This window comes from Agelaius tricolor, unplaced genomic scaffold (assembly GCF_023055355.1).
Source record: "Agelaius tricolor isolate 1412-34295 unplaced genomic scaffold, bAgeTri1.0.p SCAF_12, whole genome shotgun sequence".
Lineage (NCBI taxonomy): Eukaryota > Metazoa > Chordata > Aves > Passeriformes > Icteridae > Agelaius > Agelaius tricolor.
This window is the reverse complement of record NW_027269272.1, coordinates 8695347-8705466: the sequence shown is the minus strand read 5'-3', so window position 1 is coordinate 8705466 and position 10120 is coordinate 8695347. Positions and strand designations below refer to the sequence as shown.

General features: G+C 40.4%; 1 long non-coding RNA gene across 1 annotated transcript in view; it reads left to right on the top strand.

Annotated features, from left to right (window-relative positions):
• The first annotated feature begins 766 nt into the window (after positions 1-766).
• LOC139594682 (uncharacterized) overlaps positions 767-10120 on the top strand; it is a 34050-nt gene continuing 24696 nt past the window's right edge. The window contains exon 1 of the long non-coding RNA XR_011680729.1: positions 767-793. This is a non-coding gene — a long non-coding RNA (uncharacterized lncRNA). The remainder of the gene's footprint in view (positions 794-10120) is intronic.

Below are 10120 nucleotides of genomic sequence, written 5' to 3'. Positions count from 1 at the left end.
GCTGTGTGCTTGTCATTTCCAGATGCAGTTTTACTAAGACAGTCACTCAGGAAACGTTGTGAGAAGCAGCAGGTTTCCAGTAAAACATGCCCATAAACACCACGGTTGCTGGCAAAATAAGACTTACACCCAGATGCTTCAGGAGAAAAACAGTCTATTCTTTGTTCCCTTTTACCCTGAGGGTTCAGCTGAGCTCCATAAATATGTACAATGGAGAGCCCATCCTGCTCTGCTGGTGGACAGGACACGCAATTCCTCCTTTCAGACACTGCTGCTATTTCTGCTGCATGGGTCTGTACAAGGATTCTATCTGAGGCTAATAAATCAGAAAGCTGTTTCAATCAAAACTCAAATCGTAGGCTATGTGGTTATTTTTGCTCTCAGTTGAAAACTGGACCTCAGCTGAGAAATTCAAGAATCCAGAGAGTGAAATACACAAAAACTCCTGCTGTTTCTGAGTTATCCCAACAATACCCATTGCCCATCAGACTCTGGAAACAGGAGAGTGCAGCACAAAAATTGCAAAGATTTAATTGGCACCTGACAAAGGATAAGCAAGGTGGGGACCATGGGCTGCTCAGGCACTTCTGTCTTGCTGCTGTTGGATGAAAGCACTAACCAACATCAGGGAGCTTTTGTATGCTGCATTTTGCAAATTAAAGTTATAACTGTGACTGGTAACAATAGATCACATGACAGTTTTTTCTCATTTGTTTCCCCCAGCTTTTCTTCTAAAGTGAAAGAACTTCCTCAGTCAGCTTCCACTCAGGCAGCAAGCAGCATCACAAGGAAGGTAGGAGCTGTATGTGTCGTGTTGTTATTTGCCCCTGGTAAGAGGGGAAGGGTTTGTAGTCTGCTTCAGTTCAGATGGGAATCAAGTGCCCACCAAGCTGCTCTATCACTCCCCTCCTCAGCTGGACAGGGGAGAGAAAATATAACAAAATTCTCCTGGGCCGAGGACTGGGAGAGACCCCACACTGGTTACCAACCTGTGTTTGCAAAACTGACTCAACTCAAGGGAAAATTAATTGAATTTATTACCAATCAAAGCAGTGTAGGATAATAGAAAAACCCCCAAATCTTATAACACCTTCCCCAACCCTCCTTCCTCCCCAGTTTAACTTCCCATTCTTATTTCCCCCACCCTAGCAGTGACACAGGGGGATGGGAATGGAGGTTTTGGTCAGTTTATCACACATTGTTTCTTCCACTGCTTCCTCCTCATGGAGAGGACTCCTTACACTCTTCCACTGCTCCAGTGTATGGTCTAGTTCTCCATGAACTTCTCCAACAAAAGTCCATTCCAGAGGCTGCAGTTCTTCATGAGCTGCTCCAGTGTAGGTCCCTTCCATGGGATACAGTCCTTTGGAACAGACTGCTCCACTGTGGGTCCCCCACAGGGTCACAGTCCTGCCAGCAAAACTGACTCACAGTGCTCACCCCATGGGCTCACAGCCTATTAGGGCATCCCCCTGCTCCAGTGCAGGGTTCTCCACAGGCTGCAGGGGGATCTCTGCTCTCCATGGACCTCCAAGGCTGCAGGGGCACACAGCTGTCCCACCATGGGCTGCACCACTGGCTGCAGAGGAATCCCAGCTCCACAGCCTGGCCAGCCTCCTGCCCCTCCTCCTGCACGGGCTGGGGGCCTGCAGGATTTCTGCTCTCCCCAGGTGCAGCTGTAGAGGTTCTTTCCCCTTCCTTAACACATTTCCTGGAGGTGCTGCCCCTGCTGCTGAGGGGCTCAGCCTTGGCCAGCAGTGGATCTGTCTTGTGTTCCTTTGGACACAGGGGAAGCTTCTGGCACCTCCTCAGAGAAGTCACCCCTGTGCTTCCCCTGTTCCCCAGACCTTGCCATGCAAACCCAGTACGATGGTGTAGCACAAACAGAGCACTTTATCTTTCTCCCTCATCTCTCTGATGGAGCAGGGCATTTATTTTTCTGGCAAGTGTTGTGTTTTCTTTTTAGCCTGTGTACCCCCTCTGTAGCATAGAAATAATTTCCTTATAGCTGTTTTTACAGTGCAGGGTAAAAGTTGATGTATTCATTACCAAGGCTCCCCAGGCATTTTTTTGTGCAATTTACAGAGATGTACTGAATGAAAGATATCTACTGCCAGCTTGTCAGCCTGAGCAGGGGACTGTGCAGTCCTGCTCAGCCTGACTCCTGCCTGCTCTCCAGTGGCTTTGCAAAAAAGCAGAGGGGACGTGAGAGCCAAAACAATGGTGACAAATTGAAATGTACAAGTGCAGTTCAGAGCACACACAGTGCACCCTGAGCTCCACCCCTCCTGATCCTCACCCATTTTGTGGAATGCTTCATTCCAGAAGGCAGGAAAGGCAAAGCAGCAGCTCCTTCTCTTTGCTGGGCAGCTAATTAAAATGTAGGAGATGGTACGAGCAGCATATCAAGAGTGCTGTAATGTACAAATTTTGCACCTACTACGTGTTGACCAGAGTTGATACCTCTTGTAGGAGAAAAAATGTATTACCCTGAGGATTACAAGAAAAAAAAATGTTGACATAAACTGCTTAGAATTGTGAGCTGAGAAATTTATTCCCAGCCATTGTCAGATTCTTTTCCTAAAGGATGACGAGCTCCATCACAAATGGAAATCTCTATTGCTTTAGTAGCTTTTTTTGTGATCTGGCTTCTTTCACTCTTTCTGTATGGAAGTGCTCCCCTTATGAATGTTTTTACTTCTTTCCCACTTTATTTTTTCAGGTGTGCCTTGAGATTGGCAAGCCAGTGCATAAAATACCAAACTCTTGAAATTTCAAAATAGGATTTTTTTGTAGTCTATATTAGAAAAATATTTATTTATGCATTTTAATAAAAATTTTGCAGAGTTTTAGGATTGTCTTCCTCATTTCTTTCTTTCTGCATCTTTCCATTTTTTTACCAGTGGGCACTGAGTTTCAGACTAGTACAGCTTCATTGCATTTCCATCTCCATTTTAGATTTGAATTTTACTTTTTGTTCCCCTTTTTCTTTTTGCCAAAGTAAAGCTCTTTAGAATATTTATTTATTTTCTGGAGTTTCTATTCTTTTATACAGCTTCAACAGCCATAAATTAAGAGATTTCAGTCTTGTCTCACGCTGGTTTTTGTCATGTCTCTTCTCCTATGACTGTCCAGTGAGTATCCCAGCAGAAGCATTCCTTGACTCTATCACACTTCTCACCTTTTGTACCAACTCCAAGTTTTCTCCAAGGTGTTGTGGTCTAGCACAGCTTTGACAGTGAGGTCCTCCACAGCTGGCCAAAGGAGCAGCTGTGAGCTGGGCTCTGATGTTCCTGTGTGTTAATGCAGCTCCAGCCTCCCTCAGTTCCTCTGACCTTGGCTTGTACAGCTTCAGTGCAAGCAAACCTCATCCTGAGACACCTACAGTGGAGAAAAAGGCAAAGAAATGGAATTAATTGAAAAGGGTAATTAATGCAAACAAGAAGAATTGCCAGAATTGCCTGCTTGTAGTTCTGAGTGAGAGCTTTCATTCTATCAGCAGAGAGTGCATCCAGGTCACAGTTAAAAATAGTAAGATAAATGTTTACTTTGAGTGAGTGTGAATAAAAAGGCATTAGTGAAGATTCTCTGGAACTGCCTTTCAAGGCAGATCCAGCTCTGAACTTCTGTATGTAGTGCAGAGTTAGATGATCCAGGGTCAACAGGATGTCCTTTGAATCATTAATTGAGGAATAGGCTTAAAGTTGATTAGGCAGTTAAAGCTCAGTGGGAGAAAGGCGATTCTTTGCCTGTTGTTTGCTGTTTTCAGGGATTGTGTTGATTACATCAGGCAGGCAGGGAAGGGTGAAGCACAGTGGTTAGGTCACCTTAATGAGGGCAAATAAAATGTGTTTCTTTCAAAGAGGTGGAGAACCTTTTTAATTAGACATTTGTGGAACACTATTACTTTTTTATACGTTATTTTTATGGGGATTGTTTTCCCAGAAATCTCCATTCAACAGAGGGATGCTTTATGCGGTGTGTTCTGGTTTTGTGCATGGAGGCAGACTTTTTATTTTTTAATTTTTCTTCTCAGGAGCAAGGAGAATATATAACATATATAGTATTTATACCTGCTCTTTTAGACACACCATTTCTGTGACTCAAAAGTAACAGAAATCGCAGCTTTTCATATACACCATTTCCCACAAAGTGCATGAAACATGTCTTCTGGGGGGGGGATCTGTTTGGTTGTGCTTTGTAGTTTCATATGTCTGCACTCTGCAGTAAAAAGGTCTATAAAAATTCCTTTATCATTATTTTAATAGATGAACCTTTCTCATACAAAAATGTTTAAAACAAAAGTCTCCAAGTAGCAGCCTACTGTATCCATATATCAACTTTATTTTGAAATTAACTTAGAAAATTTGGGGATTTTGTAAAGGCTTTTAAAATTTTTGACATCCTTGAATTTTCAGTGTGAAATAATCTAGAATAGAGTTGGAAAGAAACCTGAAAGGGTTGAAACTTGAAGACCAAATGCTGATCACTACAGATGTCTGTCCATTTCTGTAAGGAGCAACTTCCCAAAGAGGTTCCCTGAGGGATGTATGTGGATGTTTGAAAAGAGAGGAATAAGAAACAAAACAAGACAAGCAGGCAGCCACCTCTGCATTTGATGATTTAACGAGAATATGTGTGTTAAATGTTACACTTCATCAGGACTTCATGTTTAGATGCTGTGAGGATGTCTGGAGGAGATAGTTGGACTTTCCATTCCAGCTTCTGGGGCTGGATTTCTAAACCTTTTCTTTCAAAGCAGAGCTGCCATGGAGGAGCTAATGCCCTTATTTAATATAATAATGCTGTGATTAATATATCCTGTCAGTGTGTGGGAAACCTGAACTCAATTTCCTCATCTGCCTGAGGGATTTGAACTCCAGACCACACAAAGTGACCTGATCAAGCTAAACTATTTTGTGGGTGAAGAAGACTCTCTTCATACTTTCTTAGTCACCCAAGCAACACACTAAGCCAGGTGTGGAGGAGGCTGATTGCTCTGATATCTGGTAGCTGGTGTTCACAACACACAGGGCCTTGAACACAGCTTCTCCCCTCCTGGGCAGTGCCTCTGGCAGGAGCTGGGTACCCAAACTGCCTGGTCCAGCCCTGTGCTTGTGGACTGAGAGGCCCTGGCACTGGCTGAGAGCTTGTCTGGGCTCTGCAGATCCAGCACAGGGATGTGCTCCCACTCACAGTCCAGCACAAGTGTGTCAGGCTTCTCCCTGATGTCCAGAAGCTTTAGGGAGCAGGACATCCCAAAAATCCAAAAGGATGAGGCAACCATGGGTTACAAATTTGGTGTGGGCACAGGAATCCACCCCAAGCTTTTTGTAGGGTCAAGGCAGGAAGGTCTCAGCTGAAGGAAAGGCTGAGATTTCTTGATCAGGTTAGTGAGTCTGCAGGGCAATACCATGCTTGGCTGATTGCATTGGGTATGGTTGCCTACTATTCCAACTCACAGTTATAACTGTTACATTTTATTGGCCCCTTAGTTATTTTCATTCCCAGTGCCACTACAGCTCTGAAACCAATTGTGGACGTGTGTAGGTCAAGGGGAAGGAAAATTAAGGGTCATCTTAAGTTTATACAGTGGCGCTTTTTCATTTTCTGTAAAACTAACTACATTTAGGCTCCCTGTCGGGTAAGCCTTTTTTCCCTTGTCTGTTATTTTCAAAGAAGAGAGTGCATATGACAGTCTGAGAATAGCACCAGCCTGAACACAGATGGTAGGGATTACACCACACTGAGCCTTGACCTTCAAAAGCTCGCCGTTCCTTTTCAAGGTTTCTCTTCTTTGACAGGTGTACTGGCTTTTGTCAATTACTTTCATTAATGTGTTTTTTTCATTATGATCAATTACCTGTGGTTTAGATTGTGACTCAAAATTACAGCAAAACAGGTTCCAAACTGAAAAGCTGAAATTGTTTTCCATACTTTTCCCCGCTTTGTTGTCCCAAAGTGCTCTGAAACTCTCAAAGACTTAACTCATAACGGAGAAATATCTCCCAGGTTCTGCTCATTTCCATTAAGCACTTGGTCTGTGAGATTCTGGCTGGAGCACTAGGCTACACCTCACAGATCAGGTTTGCAGGGAACTGTATTTAAAAGATACTATTTTCTGACATGTTGAAAATTATCTAAAAAGTAAATATGGGAACAGAAATTAAGCATAGCCTTTATAATGTGGAAGGAAACTTTTCACAGGCCAGATAGAGCCATTCCTCTAGTGTATTGGTACCAGAGTGTAAATATCAAATGGAAATCAGCTATTTCAGACCAAAGTCATTGAAGTAAATGGTATGCACTGGTACAGATGAAACAGGATTCAGCCTTTTCTTCAGAGGTACTGGCAAACAGCTGAGAAATGCAAATGCACATTGTCAGCCTCACGCCTTGAACAGCCAGAGCCATGGCAGTCTGCAGAACTGGGCTGCTGTCGTAAGAACAGATTCTCTTGGGAGGTTGGTTTTCCTCTGCTGTTTTAGGTCTGGCTGAAAATGCCATAAATGGTTCCTCTTAACATCACAGAGGGATGTCTCTGACTGCAACAATGATGAGAGTCAATCACCAGTCAGTAGGACAGTGCAAGTTTCTCCCACTGTTCAGCATCTCACCGAAAGTGTGGTCTGAATTTATTTCCAACAAATTTCATTTATTTATTTCCATTCAAATTTCTCTGATAACAATCTATTCGTTCCAAACCTGAAGCTGTCTTTTCAGGATGTATATAATGAGGAATCAGAGCTCACCTGCCAGTTTAGGACACTAAAGCAGAATGAGGCTCTCCATCCTCTCAGGTCCCTCCTGTGGCCTCCTGGCTCTCTGCAGCTGGAGCGAGGGGCAGAAGGGTTGGGCTGGGTTTGACCTGCTCGTGCATTTTGCCCTTTATTCACCTAAGAGAGCATCAGAGCTGCAAAAAGACTACACATTGTTTGGCCTGGCTGAGAGAAACCAGTGGATGGGTTCTCAAGGGCAAGAGAGATGAAGGAAGAAGGATTGAAATGTTTTTCTGGCTCAGTGCCTCCTTTCACACAGTGCTGAAACTGGAGGGACAATCTAGTCCCAAACCAAACCTTAAAAGGTGCTAACATACAGGACAGCCAGAGGGATAGAAACTCCTCACAGTACACAAGGGAGATAAGCAATTAATGTTCATTAATGCTCATAAGAATTACTGTGTGAATCCTCTGTTTCCTGGACTAAGTAAAAGAAAGTCTAAAACCATAATAAATCTGTCTCAAATTTAGTAATATTTATTCCAACTACAGTATAATCACTAGAATAACATTGTGGTGCTGTAAAACATGTTGAAATATAGTGTTACATCATCACTGCTATTTGTTACTATAATTTTATCCAATAAATTATGGTGCAATCCATGGTTTGGGATTAAAATGACAGCTTTAATATGGCATCTTTAGTCTGCATAATGCTTGTGGTTCAGGACAATAAGAGTTTTGATCTAAAGTAAATAGGTGATAAAAAAAGCCACATGAGATTGGCTTTCATTTTAAAACTTCATTAAAAAGGGATTTGTCACTATCACTAAATATGTGAGGAAAAAAAATCAAAATCTGAAATGCTCCATAAATTGACTATATTTTTACCATGACTTCTAATTTGAAAGTTACTTAACAAACAAATGGTACTAATTTCCTGTAAAAAGCTCAATCACATTCAAAATGAGCTATTCACTTTGAAAGCCATGAGCTACCTAAAAGCTAAAGACAATTACAGAGTAGGGTTTTTTTTTTTGTTTCAACACTGAAATGAAAATGATTTTCAGACTCCTCAGATTCCAGTAAATGTAACTTAGATCTCTCATGAGTACTCTGCAGTGAATAATGGAGGAACTAAGCCAAATATGTGCAGGATTCTGGGGTTTGTTGGTTGGTTAGTTGGTTGATTTTTTGTGGGTTTTTTTATTGATAAATAATATGAGAGTAGGAACATATAATACTTTCCAGAAACTGAGGTATCTAGAAACAATTTGCTTTGGGGGAATCTTAAAATTGAAAACAGTACCTACACTGTGTCTTATCTGCAGGTATAGCAGATGCTTTAGCAGTAACAAGAAGTATTTATTTTAAACAAAAAGGCTTTGAAAAAGAGATTACATTAATTTCTTCTTTATATACCACCCCTTTTAAAAGGCACTGGAACATTTTACACATTAAAACCCTGGAAATAATTTCATCACTGAAATGATGCATCTGAGGCTGCACAAACCCTAATTTGCATCCTTCCTTTACATGACAATGACAATGACAAAGTCAGCCTTTATTTGCATGAGGTGCTTGCAGACACTCAGGAAAACCTGACCAGTGGCTGCCCAGGTTAGGGAATACAGCAAAATGCTCTCATCCACAGGATCTCTGAGACATGGTCTGAGAACTGCACACTGAGATTCCTGACATGGATTCTGGGTATTTATGGGTTATTGTTCCATTCCCCAGCAGAGGAGTCTCTGTCAAAACACTCCAGCAAGAAATTGCAGTAATACAATGGCACAAATGAAAGTAGTTTCTTAATAATCATTTAGGGTATATTTTCACACTTCTTATCAGTGAATTCTCATAAAACTAGTGCTATTATAAACCTAAATAAAGTTATATATATAAAATTATCTGAGATAGCCAATCTTTCTGTCGTGGGCTTGTGCTTATGAAATTATCTGATTATTAATGATATTCCCTAGAATAAAACCCCATAGTATTTAAAAAAAAAACCAAAAAACCAAAACCATAAAAAGACCAAAAGCTTTGTCTAAATGATGTTAAATCACTTATCAGAAATATTATCATTTACTGCTGGAAGTGTACCTCATTTGAAACTGTGTTTCACAATCACTCCAAAAAAGTTCAGCAAAAAGTTTTCAGCAAAATATTTTTCCTTTGTCATATGTAATTTAATTTTATTAAAAACCTGGGGCTTTTTTCTTTGTTTGTTTGGGTGGTTTTTTTTTTTTTTCCAAAGAGAAACATTCTATATTACTAGTTAATAACTTATGATTATGTTCTAAAATCACCTTTTTTTCCTTGCTGATTTGAATTTAAATTTGGAATCCCTTGGGCATTTATTTATTGTCACTATGAAAAATATGGGCAAAAGAGGAAGACAGAACAGACATCAGTGGACTACACCAAATATTTGCTTATTGATAAATGTGTGCTTAAGTTATGCTGAAATGTTCGAGATTAATTCCAGCAGAAAACTAAAAAACCATGGGAATAAATGTGAATAAATTATGTTGTTGATCAGATCACTCTTATTGAGATGAGCACAAGTAGCTCTGAAAGGTGCATCCCACAAGAATTTGTAGGAGTAAAATTTGCACAAGAGTTTAGAACTACTCTACTTAATTGGAGAGCAATTAATTCAGGTTCAAAGTGGAAGTTTATTGAAAACTTAGGTCCTAAGGTTCTAAGCACTCACCAAGAATGTAAATGTACAGATCTTAAGATTTGCCTAAACATGCTATTGCTGTGAGAAATTATCCCAAAACTTGGTGCACACTTTATTCTTTAACTCAACACTTTGTTCTTTAACTCAACACTTTGTTCTTTAATTGGAAAGCTTTTAAACACATAATAAGTCAAATTAAAGTAAAATAATCTGTTATTTTTCATATTAATGACATAATTACATTGCACCACTATAAAATTGCTTCCAGTCTAATTATGTCTAGGCAGAGATTACTGGTAATTAATATAACAAATAATTTTGACTACAACTAGCAATAATTGCTTTCTTGAAGACTTTCCTAAAACCTTTGAGTAATTTTGTTACTTCTACAAACACTATTGCAACAGTTCTTTAGCACTTAGCAATTAATTACTTATTTTTTTAAGTAATTAATTGCTACATGGAACTGCATTGAATTGTTTGAAAGAGAACAAGAAGAGGGGATACTTTTGTTTTGAGAGGTGTTGGTGAATGGCTCCTTTGGTCAGTGGCTCCACGCTGGTGAATGTGAGGCTTAGGGTGCACACACATGCACTGGTGCCTGGGAGCAGGAATGTCATCCAAAGGGAAAGTGGTCCAAAAAATTCCTGTTTCACTTAAAACATGATCAGTGCTGGGGAATAATTTGGGGACCTCTGATATAATATATTAT